This window comes from Canis aureus, chromosome 11 (genome assembly GCF_053574225.1).
Source record: "Canis aureus isolate CA01 chromosome 11, VMU_Caureus_v.1.0, whole genome shotgun sequence".
Taxonomy (NCBI): domain Eukaryota; kingdom Metazoa; phylum Chordata; class Mammalia; order Carnivora; family Canidae; genus Canis; species Canis aureus.
The window spans coordinates 10,512,676-10,529,377 of record NC_135621.1 but is presented as its reverse complement, the minus strand read 5'-3'; the positions used below and the strand labels follow the sequence as shown (position 1 = coordinate 10,529,377).

Genomic DNA, 16,702 nt, shown 5'->3' with positions numbered 1-16,702 from the left:
TCAAGTGGTCAGTTTGAAAAAAGAAAACTGTCAACTTCACTCTTTTGGTCTTAAACTAAAATCAAATGATAGCTTTCATTGAATCATCAGAAAGCCTTTGATAGACCATAAATTTCTCTTGCTTCTAATATTATGATTGTTATACTCCTGCCTCAGAGTGGGGACAAGTATAAGCCAGTGGCTCTAATAGATTAACCTTTTCTGTGAGCAGACTGGCCAGCACGCTTTTATGATTGCTGACAACTCTGTCTTTGGGGACGCCTCTGTTTTGTTAACACTTCTGCACACCCACTCAAGGGAATGCATTTGATACTTTCAAGTGAAAACCCACATCTACTTCCCTATATGTTTTTTGATATCTCAAATACTGACTTTGTAGATGGAGAAGTCCTTTGAAAAGCAAATATGCCAGGAAGATGGCTCTGTGAGCATATTTTGTCCTCAGCCTGAAGGGTGGAGACAGTGAGTAACTAACTCAAGATCCTGGTGCAAATAGGATTGATAGGACTGTACCTTGAAATTTAATTCTTAGAATACACCTTCAAATATGACTGCAACAATGCATGCCACTGAAGTGGTTTTCACATCATGTGCCGTTTGGGATGACGTATGTCTCTGAGATTGTCCAGCAGTGTGAGTCAACAAGAGTTGACTTTACCAAAAAATAAAAAATAAAAAAATAAAAAAAAGAGTTGACTTTACCGTTGTGCTTATCTCCAGAAACAGCTCTACCTGCAACCATAGGCCAGAAAATGGTTAACTCTGATGCTTATAATGTCAATTCCCATGAAAAGATGACTTGTGAGACTACACAACACTCAGATTTTGGACTGGAAAAACTGGCAGCATTTTGACAAGAACATATAGTAGTTTGGCATTATGTTGACATGACCTCAACAACAAAAAAAAAAACGTGTCAGCTACAACTGCTGGCTAGGTAGACGTTTGGAGTTAAATGTATGCACTATCAGAAACATAGAATGGGACTCTATACAGCTATGTGACTCTTGAGTATATTTGTGGATCAAACTACTAACACCTGTAAAAATACATATGAAATATAAATCTTAATTGAAATATGTTCATCATGCTTAATTGAAACACGCTCCCAGGAAAGCAGAGGAGGTTTTGCCTATGTAAAACATTGCAGAATAGAGCCCAAAGGTAACACAATATTCTTCTATTGGTGGGGTTTTTTTATTTAATGAAACTGTAAGACAAATATCTCATGTGCTTGGCTCATTAACAATACTTATTTTTTTATCAGAATTAATATTCTTTCATATTTTCTTTGGAAATGGCACTATTGATGTTTATATGAAATGCAAACAAATGATGCAATGTTTCACATTTTCCAGTTTTTCACTGTGATATATTCATTTTCTAAAATTTCACATTAGCACAACCGAAAACAAAGTGCCTCCACAGTTCATTTCAAGATAATATATTGCTCCATAATAGCAAATGCAGTGCAACTTGGGCTTTAGAATTGGAAGCTAAAGCAGTCTTTGTACATGCATTCATTATATCCTGAACAAGGCTCTTTTGGTAGGTCTTAGGCCACTGATGAGTTATTAAAAGACAAAATTTCCATGTGAGTGGCAAGACTTTTCAAATACATAGATGCAGATGAAGATATAGACTTAGATATATTTCATTGCACTAACTTAAAATGTTCTGGAGGGAATATCCTTGGCAGCAAAGAGAAAATTAGAAATATAGAATTCTAGAAAAAAAAAATGAGACGAAGTTTACAAGAAAAAGAAAAGTTGACTCTATAATTTAGTGGTTCAGTGAATGACAGGCCTCAGTCAGCAAAATCACCTATCTCTAACCTCCACCTGTTTACTTTGTCACTAGAGCATATTAATACGTGTTTTTATATGTAATTATCCGTATAATGTTTCGTAAATATTAGAAGTTTTTAAAAAGGTAAGCTCAGTTTGAAATCTCTTTATCAATCAATTTCTTTGAAACTTTTGGTAGAAAAAGCTGAGCATAAGTATCAAATTATGAGTAGTTGAATTGAAATAGACAACATTACTCTGTACTACATCCTTAAATTTTATTGACTTCTTGGTGTATGCCAAGTATACACATATAAGTTTATGAATCCTCATGGAAATCCTTAGAAATAGGTATCTTCCAAATTTCAAACACACAACCCTGAAACTCAAGACAAGTTGGATTTCCCAACATCACATCCTGAGTTAATGGTGGAATCTATACTCTTAACCACAGCCTTTTAAAGATGATTCAAATTACACATCATATATTTCCTAAAGAAATCACTTGCATACTATAAACTCTATTTTCTGTGTTAAATTAAGCAAGAATAATTTTCTCTCTTGTTTAAATAGAAAATGTAGTGAAAAAAAAGGAAATTTTAGGTTGTTAAACTATTTGAGCAATGTACAGTAAAGCCAAGTATTAAATAGCAAGGATGACATTATACATATTTTCGTAGGAATAATATCTTTCCAGAAGATCATAAATATTTAAGCATGAACATACCATAAAGTGGCAACCAGGACAATTCTTGATTCAATGTGGAATGCTCTCTACACAATCTGGATTTATTCATTAATTGCCAAATATCCTCTTTGTTTTGGAATGTGCAGAACTTTTTTTTTTTTTGGAATGTGTAGATCTTTAAGCTAAATCTTAACTTTCAAGGTATTTAACCTCCAAGCCCCCAAGAAGACCCTGTGAAAGTAAAATACAAAAGGAAATAGTCCAGGATCATCAATTTTTATGTTCTTCCTTCATCCAATTCAAATAGCTCAGTCTTTGCCAAGTCTCTCCTACTTACTTTCTTTTCTTTTTTTTTTTGCAATTGCTATAATTTTACTATTTTATTTTATTTACCAATCACATGTGTGGCTTCAAGGGTTAGCTTCACCTAAAATATCCATTTTCCCCTTCTTCGTCAAAAAGGGAAGTCCTGAGTCTTAGCTGGATGCATGGCTTTCCAGAATAAAGGAATTTTTTTACATTTCTTAGCTTCCCTTGCAGCCAGGTAAATTCTAGCCCATGGAAATGTAAATGCAAGTAAGGAGTCCATGCAGACCCCTACTTTGTGTTCTCTTATAAAGTCTGAAGCTTTAGCAGCCACCTCTAAACAAGTGATCTTGGAACAGAGGCTTCAACACAAGGCAATCACTTGGAAGGAGGTGGTCCCTGCCACCCAGGAATGCTATTCCAACCAAGATCAATTGTCTTCAGATTTTTGAACATAAGAGAAACATTTCTAGCTTGCTAATCCGTGTTTTTAAAAATAATTTGCAGCCAACCAATATATCGAAAACAACATATAATTTACTATCACATTTGATCTTTGTTGCTTATAGGATGCCACAACAAAGAGCAGTACAGGTTAGTTTTAGAGCTCTGGTAACAGGCATAAACAAACAGCTTGGGTGATCGGAACACTGCTGAGTTTCCATCGCCTATGGATTTGCTGGCTGCCTTGTCTTCCTTTTGTACATGGTAAAAAATGATTCGTGGTTGTTGTTGTGATGACTAATATCTAACACTGTCCAGTTCAACAGATACTTGTGGGTGAAATGCTCTTTGAAAGAGTTAAATACCTGTGTCTGCTCACCTTATAAAATTTTCTGAAAGGACACTTGTGTGAACCACTGGGAATTAATTTGCATGCTCAAGTCTAGTACTTTGCATTCTCAGGTTAGGTAGGTAAGTGGAGTGGAGGTGTTTCCTCGGTCAGTCTTAAAGTGGCCAGGAGATGTTGGTGTCTGAGATTCTAAGCAGCTGCTGAGCTTACCTCAAGGAAAACATCTCTTAGTAGAGGCAGGTCACTAAAAGCACAGAGACAAATACTGAAGGGACAGATTTGCCTGCTTTGTCACAGCCTTTAATGACGTCTGAACAGGGGAGCCTGTGATGCTTTATCTTGAATCCATGACTGGTTATGTAGATAAACCACTGCGAATCAGACTCGACTCAAATGTTTAGTCAAGTTCAATCCAACTGCAGCTCTATAAAACCAGTCCTGTTTTTAGCCCAGATCTGAATATAGTAAGCAGTTCATTGAACTTTGTAAAATTCCAGATGAATTTTGTATCTAATTTCTCATATGATATAGCAAAAGGAGTAATTGAGTGCTACCCAACTTTACATAAAATTCTAAGTACTTAAAAGTTTGAGTTTTGAGGTATTTATACTTAAAAGCCTTTGAAAAAAAGTGGTTGAATAACTATTTCCTTCTTGGATGGAGAAACAAATTTTCCTTTAACTTAAAAAAAAAAAAATCACATTTGGGAGGCAGCCACCAGGGACAGTTTCACTTGGAAAGAGACTTTTTGAGAAAGTTCCAAGTGACTGAGAAAAGAGAATTATAATGGAATTTGCTCCACAACTTTTATTCTGACAGAGGGGCTATTCATCCTATGGAATTCTTGTAAAATCACTGACCTGAACAATATGCTTCTGAGAATGTTTTCCTGCTTAGCTTATAAAGATATTATTATGTATCTATGATATAATCACTAGAAAATGCTCCCCCTGGGGCATTTGTTGTTTCTCTAATTATCATAGTTGATTGTGTAACTGATATCTCTGATGTGCGTAAAGGTATAACAGGAAAAGAGAGTCAATCTTTTATGCAAACTGCACTTTCTGTCTTTGTTTTAGTGTTATATATAACAATTCTGTCAATTAAAAGACATCCTATAGACAGATTATTTTAATAATTTAATTTAAAAGGGATAAAAATTATTCTAACAAGGTTACAATGGTTCCTATAGTATTTGTGATTTTGATGCCAAGACAAATCTATTTTCCTCCATAAGCTCTGATACAAGTTACTTCTCTGAGCCTTAGTTTTCTTTCTGTGGAGCAGAGTTAGAAATATCTCTCATCTCACAGGACAGTTTTGGGGATCAAGACAGATGATACCTGGAAAGAGTCTAATATGGACTTCTTGCTGTCTATTATCAGCATTATCTTAGAATCTGTGCAATGCCAAAGTCCAAAGCCACAAATGATAGAAATACGTATTATTTGATACTGATTTTCATTGTGAATGGAAGAAAAGTAACTCAAGAAAGTTAACCAACTATGAAGAAATTGTACTCTTTGACTGTCAGTTAGGTCTTCTCAATTATTCAAAGTATTTGGGAAGATCAGAGATTAGGTTAATGTAAAACAGCCATGAAACTAAAAATTCTTTGCAATTGGCTTTGGAATGTGTTTGGTTCTTACATTTGAAAATTGGTGTCTGGTGGTCTAAATATTCACTTCAGAGAAAATGATGAAGACATACTGAGGACACATGGTTCAGGCGAAGAGAAAGATGCCTGGTTTCCCCATCCAGTTTCTCCATCCAGCTCTTCTCTTAACACAATGATAGAAAATGTCTGCTTTCTCTTAACTGACAAAAAAAAAAAAAAAAAAAATCTTTGCTCTCTCAAAGCCTCCTTAAAGTAGGGAGGTAGCTAAGTATTTGATCTTCAAAGGGCTTGTCTTCATGCAAACTAAGTAGAGGAAATTGAAATGTCTAAAAAGCTATAATTAAGCAGATTCCACACTAACTGCATTGAACTTGAAAGCAAGTTTATTATGGATAACCTAAAGTTCTGATAAACCACCCAAGGACAATACTAATTAACCTCAGCGTGCTTTGAATATGATGAGGCATAGATCTGAATATGTCTTTAAAACAAAGCCTGCATTACTGATTTTATCCTTTATTTAGAAGTATTGATTTATTATTAAGTGAGCATCTAAAAAACTGGCATAAATTAAACGAATTTTTTTGAGAAAAAACTCACTTCTAGGAATTTCTCAAATTATTTTATTTTAGATAAAATATTGAATAAATGATTTGAATCTGACAGAAAATAAATAAGGCCCATTGAAATGCATTTCAATAATAAATACTGCAAAGTGTTTTTAAAGCCATGCACGAATCTATGGTTAATGAAAGTGAAGTAAGCTATTCTTAACAATGAAGAGAAGGTGGCAAAGCAAGGATGTTAGCAAAGCAAGGATGTTAAATTTTGTCTTCAGAAAAATCCAGAGGTAATATTATGACAGTGGGTTTGTTTGTTTTTGAGAGTTAATTGTAGATGATATGTGAAATTTAAGAAACAAAGCAAATGAGCACAGGGGAAAAAGAGAGAGACAAACCAAGAAACAGACTCTTAACTACAGAGAACAAACTGATGGACACCAGAGGGGAGTTGGGTGGGGGATGGGAGAAGTAGGTGATGGGGATTAAGGAGTGTACTTGTCCTGATGAGCACCCAATAATGTATGGAAGTGTTGAATCACTATATTGTACACCTAAGGCTAATATAGCACTGCATGTTAACTATACTGGAACTAAAATTAAAAAATAAATTTAAAAAAAGGAATCAGGGGGCAGCCCGGGTGGCTCAGCAGTTTAGCGCTGCCTTCAGCCCAGGGCATGATCCTGGAGACCCAGGATCGAGTCCCACATCGGGCTCCCTGCATGGAGCCTGCTTCTCCCTCTGCCTGTGTCTCTGCCTCTCTCTCTCTCTCTCTCTCTGTCTCTCATGAATAAATAAATAAAATCTAAAAAAAAAATAAATAACTTTTAAAAATTAAAAAAGGAATCAATTGTAAAACAATTTAAAAAGAAAACTGTTGTTTCTAAAGATTTAAGACAGAGCTTTAGAGAAACTTGATAACGTTGTACAGTGATTTTTAACATTCTAACAAGAGTGTGGGCTGTCGTGTTAATGAATATTATGTGGATGAATGTCCTGGGTCAGACATTGGATTATACAATGTTAAACAGGTTTTAGTCTTCATTACTTATCTATTGCTACATAATAAGTTTTTCCAAAATTCAGCAGCTTCACTCGGTGGTTCTGGCTCAAAGTAGTTCATAGGCTACAGTTAGGATGCCACCTAGGGCTGCAGTCATCTGAAGGCTTGACAGGGGCTGGAGGACTTGTTTCCAAGAAGGTTGTTGGAGGGAGGTCTTTGTTCTTTGCTACTTGGGCTTCTTTGACAGATAGTGACTAGCTTTTCCCAGAGCGAGTGACCTGAGAGAGAGAGGAAGGAAGAGGCTGCATTTCCTTTCATTTCCTATCTATTTCTAGAAGAAACACATAGTAGAGCTCCCAGGTTTAGCTCTTAGCCCGCTGAGTATTATGCTAACAGACACACTTACAGGACAGAAAAGAAGATTGCAAATAGCCCTCACCCAGGGGACTAGAGGAAAATGTCACAGTGGAGTTGACCTGAGAGCCAGGCCTTAAAGGGTAGCCAGCCTCAGGACCCTCAGGACACCGTCCTCTTCCTGAACTGTGGGTTTAGAGAACGCCAGTGTGAGTATACAACACCGTGAATGCCAGAAGTTTCTGGGAGATGAAGCTGGAGACCTAATGGCCATTACCTGGGAGGTAAAAATCAGAACTGGAATGTTATCTCGCTCACATCTGAAAATGTTTAATATTAATATTCACCTTTGCAAAGAGAGATTCACAGAGCCAAGAAGAGCTGTCTGAGATGGCCTGGAATACGGGGTGTGGTAGACACTGCGATGCACCACCCAGAACCCCTTCGAGGGATGAAAGACTTCCTCTCCCAGCTGCCGGGAGTGCTGCCAGCAGAGAGCCCTCAGAGGTCAGCCTTTCCTGGGACACAGCATCCAATGACTGGTCAGTGTTGGCGTACAAAGACCTAACTCTCTCCGCTCAACTCAAGAAAGCACGGAGGGCCATCCTGGCTTTGGAGGGCCCCGCAGAGGATACCTGGGCACTGCCTCCCTCAGCGATGGAATTTAATTGCCCGTCTGGTTGAGACTGCCTCACAGTTTGACTTCTCCCTCTGCCTTCATCTCTCCTCTTCTATGGGAAGTGATCCCAAGAGATCCTATAATAAAACTCTTGAGCTTGAACTCCATCTCTGAGTCTCCCTCAAGGAGCACCCAACCGGTGCCAGTTAGTGTCAGGACTGGTTGAGAAATCGGATGCTGGAATGGAGTTTTGGAGTTCTTGGCTGGCAATCTGAATTCCATCGCTGGGGTGGGGGTGCTCAGGTATCCTCTGGTACAAAGTAGTAGTGCAGTTGTGTTCACCACCCTTGCTAGTGGTGGACTGGGCTGCCATAACGGTGCCCAGTGGAACAGAAATCACTGATTGGTGCAGTGTAGTAGGAGTTAGAGAAATGTGTGGGAAACAGTAATTCTGAGGGTGGTGGGACTGGTTGGCTATACCTACACTCGATTGACACTGAAAAAGCCAATTATGACAAAGAACCAAGAGTGACTGAAATTGAAAACGTAAGCGTGAAAGCCAGAGACAGCCTCCTTGATTTTTTTCAAAGATTTTATTTATTTATTCATGAGACACACACAGAGAGAGAGAGAGAGAGAGAGAGGCAGAGAGAACCAGGCTCTATGCAGGGAGCCCAACGTGGGACTTGATCCCAGGTCTCCAGGATCACGCCCTGGGCCCAAGGCAGGCACCCAACCCCTGAGCCACCCAGGCGTCCCAAGAGACAGCCTCCTTGGTAGCATGAAGAGCCTCTCATCTCCAAGAAGGAGGGCAGAGAAAGCTGAAGGACAGACAGGAGTTAATCATAACAGTAGCAGAGCTCAAAAGGTTAAGCTCCCAAACAAGACAGATCTGTTATGCCAATCCAGGGCCCTGGAAGGAGGGGGGTAGGGGCAGGGGGAGACTAACCCCAGCACATGGACAGGACATCTGGATTGATATGCATGAGAATCATGAATTCCCAGACTCCTCTGAACCCACTGAGCCTGCACAAGGGGCCCACTCTTCCTGTAAGGCCCAGCGTTTTCCCTCGCTTGCTAGGAGGTCAGTACAGCTCAGATTCAGTCTCGGTATAATCCAGCCAAGGCCATAAATGGGCCCAGTAAGGGGAGAAAGGTTCCTGTCCCCAAAGAGCTGGCAAATGGGCAGGGAAAGATTAAGGGGCTCTGGCCTGGATTGGGTGAGTGGTTGATGAAGGACGGTGGAATGGAAGGCTGGATAACGCTCAGTCTCTCCAGACAGAGGATCTAACTACCCTGGCAGGGACCCTGGGACCCGGCGCAAGCACACTACCAAGAGGCTCCTAGAAAAGCGCTTGAGAACACTCAGTGAGGCAATGATGCCAGGGTGGCTGCAACGGACAGCAAGAAGCTTTAAAGCTGAGCGAAATGGGCATGTGGCCGCGGATACCTGCGCTGAAGGGGGATCAACACCAGAGGTCCTTCCAAGGGAGGAGCATCATTTGCCTGCGACAGGGATACACCACTAAGAGGGGGACCTGCATCTTTAGGTTCAGGGTAGCTGTCCTCTGTAAGCCACGGCTGGTGGAGGGGAGGCCACCCCTGGTAGCAGTGGGAGGGAGAAGACCCTCCCCGCGCTGGGGGGGGACCTAATTGTGGTAACAGGAGGCAAAGGCATGAAGGCAGACAGAGGGGGTCTATGCTCAGAGAACTATAGATGTTGTTAGTAGAACAGGGTCCCTAAGGCCAAAATAGATGGACAGCCAGGGAGGGTATGACTTAATCCATTAAACCAAAAGAGATTAAGGATGGATAACTAGGAGGCTGAAGCCACTCATCCCAATAAAATGTTTCTGAGCCTGAGCCAATTGTTGGACCTGTAACCCAGTGGCTAAAGAAGAGGCCCGGCCCCCAGGAAAAGACCCTGCAATCGCGCAGCAAGTGAACCCAGTGATGATTCCACCGCCCTTCCCTAACTTATGGCCATTTTACTAGGGAAAAGGGACAATGACACCCAGAGGCTCAAAGCATTGCCTTGGTGACCTATACACATGTGATCACGTGGGTGCCAAATAATACGTGGAATCCTGGCTTGTGTGTGGCTCTCAGTGAGCCCGCTGGGACTGTGGACAAACCCGGTGGTCATTTCCCTGGTCCCCAAATGTGTAACTGAAATAGCTACACCTTGTCGCTGGTTGACCCCTCCATCGGCCTCTGGGCCTAAGGAGGTCAGAGTTATCAAAGGGACCAGGAATAGCCAAGCAGATGTCTCTGAAACTGCCCCCTCTCTTCAGCCAAAGTAGCAAGTCAACAACAATATTGCTTCCCAGAGATGGACATCTCCTAGGCTCATCTCCGAGGCCTCCAAACTGAAAAAATAACTTTTAGTGAAGATTTCATGATAGCCATTATTATTCAGTTCTGTGATGATGAAACTATTTGAAAAATCCACAAAAACTTCTAAAACAAGATTTTGCCTATATGTGTTATCTCAGGTACTCTCAAAAACACATTCTTTTTTTTTTTAATTTTATTTATTTATTCATGAGAGACACAGAGAGAGGCAGAGACACCGACAGAGGAAGAAGTGGGCTCTCTGTGGGGAGCCCAATGTGGGACTCGATCCCAGGACCCCGGGGTCATGCCCTGAGCTGAAGGCAGACGCTCACTGCTGAGCCACCCAGGTGCCCCTTAAAACAAGTTCAAAGAGTGCTAATACTGTTTGCTAGGTTAAAAAAAAAAAAAAAAGCTTTTCATTAAAAAAAACTATTTTTGTTTGGGACAGAAGTCAGGCTAGAGGGTGGCAGCTAGGGACCTGCTCTGCTGGTCGGGGGCTATGGTCAGTGGACCTGGAAGGCCTGGCTGTGCTGACCTATGCCAGATTTGCTGCTCCCCGCCCCACCCCCCCCCAAGGTGCACATGATCACCAAGCCCTGGCGGGGCCTTCTGGAGCCATGCCTGTCCTTCAGCCCGCTCGAGGAGAGGTCATCGTGGTACCTGCCACACAGGACCGTCACCCACCTTTGAAAAGACAAGTACGACGCTGTTTATGATCTGTCAGCCGGGCAAGGGGCAGACACCTCGGCCTGCACGTCTCTGCTGGAGGAGCAGCTACTCCCTGTGCTGACACATACTACTCGGATTGACACCTGGAACCAGGTAGACGTGACCCGGAAGTGGTATGCAGAGGCTCTTTGCCTTTGGCTACTTGGTTTTGGAGATGCTCCCACTTCTCTGGACACTTTTGCCTTTGGCTACTTGGCCTACTGCTGCAGGTAAAGCTGCCCAATGAGAAGCTGCAGGCCCACCTTCAAGAGTCGCACAACCTCTGTGTCTACTGCTCACACACCTTCAATGTCTACTTCCCCTGAGATGGAGCTGAAATGCCACCTCCATGCCAGACACCAGTGGGCCCAGAGACTGACAAGGAACCATCCCGGTGCTGGAACCAGATCTGATCCATGCTGGGGGGCTTTCAGCCATGGTGGGCTGCGCCTTGCTCAGTAGCATGGTCTTCATCCGGCGAGCAATGACTGCTCGGGGCTTGGCTGAGGATGATGAAGAGGAATGATTCGTCCTCATGCTCCCAGGACTGATTTTTCTACCATCATACATTCCAAAGGTTCCCGTGTTTCCCTGCTGTTGGTCCAGCTGGAGATGGGATTCCGCTCCCAGAATAAACTCGTCCACACTGTATGTGTGCGCATGTGTAGATGTTAGAATGGCTCTATTAATTTTTTGACCCATAATGACCTCAGTTCCTAAAATAGGAAATCCAAGACTGACCTTACAGAAAATAGTAAAATACATACATTAGCCCTTTGTCCTTCCCTTCCTCTTCCTCATCTCTTCAATCTTTTCTCAACCAAATGCCCCTCCAGTAACTTTATGTGAATGTGTTAAGCACTATTTTGGAAAATCCAGAAAACAAGACTGGATAATAGTGTTCCACGTTTGATACGTTATCCTTTTCAGAGAGAATTTACTTTGTGTGGTTTAAAAAGAGAGTTTAAAATGGGTAAAATTTAGGAGAACATGATCTAATGGGACACTTCAGTCACCATTGGAGGAACATTTGTTGATATTTCAGTGGAATAGCCTTCATAGGTCTTTTCTTTTCTTTTTTGAAGATTTTATTTATTTATTTATTTATTTATTTATTTATTTGAGAGAGTGAGAGAGAGAACGTGAGCAGCGGGGGTGGGGGGGGGGTGCCGGGAGAAGGAGAAGGAGCCCGAGCTGGGACTTGATCTCAGGACCCCAGGATTATGACCTGAGCCAAAGGCTTAGCCGACTGAGCCACCCAGGTGCCCTGCTTCATAGGTCTTTTCTCAAAGAGCAAACTTGGTTCTTTAGAGTTTTTGCTTCAGACTACAAAATGGCAATAGTGCATTACAAAGATTCTCAGAAATTACAGATTATATCTTTCTCATATCCCTGCATACTTCCCACAACTCATGCATTGTTTGGCAAGAGGCAATGAAAAGCACAGGGCTCTGGCAGCTAATAAATAGTTCCGATTTCTGAAGTATTTTCATAAATGTTCATGAGTTCTCCATATTCACCTTAGCAGGGTAGACAAGACTGTGTCCTAATTGACCTAGTCTCCATTCTGAGTGCCTTCTCAAATAGTTGAAGATATAAAAGGAACTGAGAACAGTTGTTTAGAATTATTTACATGTCCACTATTTTTGTTCTTCAAACACAAAAACAGAATGCTGTGAAATTCGACCCTTCTTGTTGTTAATGTGATACTATATTTAATAGGGCAGCCCGGTGGTTCAGCAATTTAGCGTTGCCTTTGGCCCAGGGCTTGATCCTGGAGACCCGGGATCAAGCCCGCATCAGGCTCTCTGCATGGGGCCTGCTTCTCTCTCTGCCTGTGTCTCTGCCTCTCTCTTTTTCTTTGTCTCTCGTGAATAAATAAATAAATGAAGACTTTAAAGTAGTAAATAAAATGGTTAATATATGTGAATCACTTAGTTCCAGATGCTACTAAAGACCTCTAAAAAAATCTGAATGATACTGAATTATTACCATCGTCGCTATTACTATCACCAAAAAGATATTTCGATCACATAGTCCAGATCATAGAGCATCCATGTTTCACTTGGTCAACACAGTGTTTTCAACTTTTAAAATAGCTGATAATGAGGGCACCTGGGTGGGTCAGTCGGAGAAGCATTGACTCTTGATTCAGGCTCAGGTCATGATCTCAGCGTGTGAGATCGAGCCCTACGTCTGGTTTTACGCTGGGCATGGAGCCTGCTTAAGATTCTCTCTATCCTTCTCTCCCTCTCCCCAACACTCTCTCTCCATCTCTTAAAAAATAATAATACAAAAATAAAATTAGTTGGTAACATTTTAAAATCAGGGCATTCCAAAGCTTGAATGTTTTGGCTGCTGGATCCATTTTCTCGTATGACGTAGTCATCAGGCACCAGCTTGGGCTAGCGTCCCTTCACCACATGCCTCCCCCATGTCCTAATCTACTGTTCCTCACACTGATGCAGGGTGTCAGTAGCTATTTACTGTAGTATTTGCGCTGTAGCCTGTTTTCATAACTGCCTGCTTTTCTTCTTCTTGTTCTTCCTCAATGTTTCGAGCCCCCGTGGGCATTTCATTTTGAGTATCTGTCAAAAAGTGTAATATGTGTGAGTTGAAAGGGGCCTCACAGTGAGGTTATATCACTTTTTCACCTCCCTCTTCTTGCTTCTGTCACTGCAACAATTGTTACTACCGACCTGTGTCCTTTCGATAACGTGGTCCAAGGGGAGGCTTTACCTTGGTAACACATCCCTCCTGGGAAGAGAGTGTGTGGCCTCAGTGCCCAGTAATCTGCAAGAATTTTCTGGGCTTGGTCCTTGTTGCAAGTATAGTTTTCTTTCTGCTAGTGAGGCTATTTCATGGACCCTGGGAGCTTTTACACTTGTTCCCAGCCCATCCCCCAGAACAACTCCCTCCACTCTATAATTACATTTACATTCATGATATTGAGTGAGTATAAGTGAAAATTCCTTTTAGCAAGAATTCTATGGCTGTGCATTCTGTACAGTTCCAAACAACAACAGCAAAAATAACTTCAGCAACTCAGAAGGAATCAGCTGGTTGTCTAGGGTTCTGTAACTGAAAATAATTAGGTATTTTAATGTTCCCTTTTTAATTCCTTAGTATGTTAGCATTAAAGAGACTATAGTACATTATAGCCACTCTGACTTTTATAAATCAGCTGGCCTTTTCCCGTTCTCTTCTGGGGACAAAGATTTACCCATTAGAATTGAGAATGACAAGCTTGGCTCTCAACTCTTTGTGGAGTACTTCAAAATTTAATTCCCAAAGGGCTGTAAGCTTTTTATTGTTATTTGTCCTCAGAAAGGCCTCATATCAAACAAATGTGACTTCATTCTTCTAAGTAGCAATTGGTCGGAATATTGGAGATCTGAACGTATTCAGAAAATCTTCCAAAAAAACATTTGTAATTGGTTGACTGACTGACTGCACATCAATGGGTTATAAGGAGAAACCAAACTTCTAGCTTTGTTCTTCCACTGCTCTTCAAATTTGACTTTTGGAACCCTTCCCTCCTCATCCCTCCCCAGGATGAAATATTATCTAGCTATTTCACTGCTCTTGGATAATAAACAAATAGTCCTTCATTTTGGCATTTAAAAAGACTCAGTCTATAATCCTATGCCTACTAGTCTAGTGTACTGTAAAAATCATTTTAATCCAATTTAAAGCTTTCTATGTAGACTTTAGTTGGGCATGGGCACTGCTGGTTTTACACCTTTTTCCTCACTTACTTTCTTCCCTCTGGCTGCTGTTTCTGACCTTTGTAAGGTTGGATCAGGGGATAGAGAAGAGGACAGGAAGAGCTTCGAGAAGGCATTGCTGGTCCAGGAAGGCAGATGCTCCAAGCTGATTCTTTCTCTCAGTCAAGGCTATCGTGGGCTCCTCAGTTATCCTTCACCAGGGACCTCTGACTGACTTCACCTTGACATAGACAGTTGTCTGAGTAACACTGCCCCCTTGGAGGGCACCTACTCCTCTGTTAGGGTCACATTACCCCTCTAGGTCATCATGTGCTTATTGAGTAAGATCCCCTCGAAGGCAACCCCAAGCTGGCTTCCTTTTACACTGTCCACATCTGAGCTCCAAAACCCCTCACCTTTCCCTACTATCAGTGGAAGTAAAATTTGGTCTATTATAGTCCTCCTTACTCTGTGATCAGACACAGTGGAGTGGCCACAACCACAGCCCTTACACTTACTGTTCTTTGTGGGTGTCAGATAGAGTCCTTATGTTTCCAAACTTCGGGGGATGGGTGCTCGTAAGCTCCCCTGAGACATCCCCTTGAAGTCCTTGTTGTGTGCATTGAAGTGCAATCCAACAACTTTTTCCAAGGAAATTCTCTCCCCACCTCTTCCAGCCCATCTAGAAGGAGGTAATGCTGGCCAACTTGGGTTCGGCCCATTTGCAAGTTCCACCATGGGTGGTCTACTAACTCATATTTTAACATGGGGTACTTGGAACCAATTGCCTTATTCTTTGACTTCTACTTCCACCAAAACTGAAACAGAACGATGCTAATTGTATCATCTAGTAACATAGTCAATCTCTTGACTTAGTCTCAGTGGTATGCTGGAGCTGATTGTTAGCCATGGCCATTATTAAAGTTTAAATGACATGAACCTACAATTAAATAAATGAGATATTTTTCAAAGGTAACAAACACTCAACGGTTGTTACTTTCTAATTATTTCACTTCTTTTTATTATCTGCTTTTGAGATTATTTGTCTATTGTTTCTATATAGTAAAAATAACATAGGATGGCGTGCCACTGCCCAATTCTTCCCAACTCTGCATTCAGTGATCACTGTGATAGCCAGAAATCAGCTATGGTGGGAGTATTTACACCAAGGAAATTGGCAAATGTAACAAATCAGGTGACCCCACCCCCCCACCCCCGTCCCCATTTTGTTGTTAAACATTTACCAAGACACCACTGCTGAAGATGTTAAAAACCAGCAAGATAGCAGGTGCAGTCCAAACTAAGAGAGCTCATTTCAATATAAAAGGGCTACTCTGTAAGTGCTAACACTTCCCAGGATCAATAGATTCAGCATGTTCAAACAAAGCATGAGTCTCTCTCGCCAATGCTTGCAGTTCTTGGGAGATCAAATTGGTTCCTCTTCACAGGTATCCACCCTTAATACATTTTCAAGTAAAAGTCTGAGATTAGACAAAGAAGCTCCTGCAGCTGCACATTCCTTGGCAGCCCACACCATAAATGCTTTTGCAAAAATGCCTCACCCAATTTTTTAAACTGTTCTGGGCTACATTTAATAGATGATGAAAATAATGACTTTTAAATATGCCACTGCACAATTAGGCCACTAAGGCAACTGAGACACTTTGAGAAGCTAAAGCCTAGGAAATAAGACAAAAATACCTGCAGGAAAAAACCCAAAATACCTACAAGCAAAAGATAGAACTTGGAGGTCAAAATTTGCATCTACGCAGTCAAACTGAATAAATGTGAATGACACCATAAAAGAAACAACCTCTCATTTCTCATTCAATAGTATACATTTGAGCATTAAATAATCTTCATTTCACTTTGCTTGGGCAGACCAGGGGAAGAGCTAACGACACCATTGTTTCTGAGAAGTTGGCGGGAGAAGAGAAGGAGTGCTCATTCTCCAGAAGTGGGATCTTTTTCATAAATTTTAGAAGGAACTTGTTGACATGATAGTTGTTGACTTTAAAGAAGATAATGTGAAAGCAAAGTTATGAGACCTACAGAAGAGGATTGTTGCTGAATGGAAGGACTTCCTTTATGAACTTGACCTCCTCCTGCCTGACACTGTTCTGAGCTCCCACATGTTGATAGTCAAAGCTAGAAATACCTTTTCCATCTGCCTTATACGGAGTATTTCCCAGGGGGTACTATGACTTATGGCCACCCTCCC

General features: G+C 41.3%; 1 pseudogene; it reads left to right on the top strand.

Moving 5' to 3' along the window:
• Nucleotides 1-7,534: 7,534 nt before the first annotated feature.
• Nucleotides 7,535-11,362, top strand: LOC144323159 (metaxin-1 pseudogene; annotated as a pseudogene).
• Nucleotides 11,363-16,702: the final 5,340 nt, after the last annotated feature.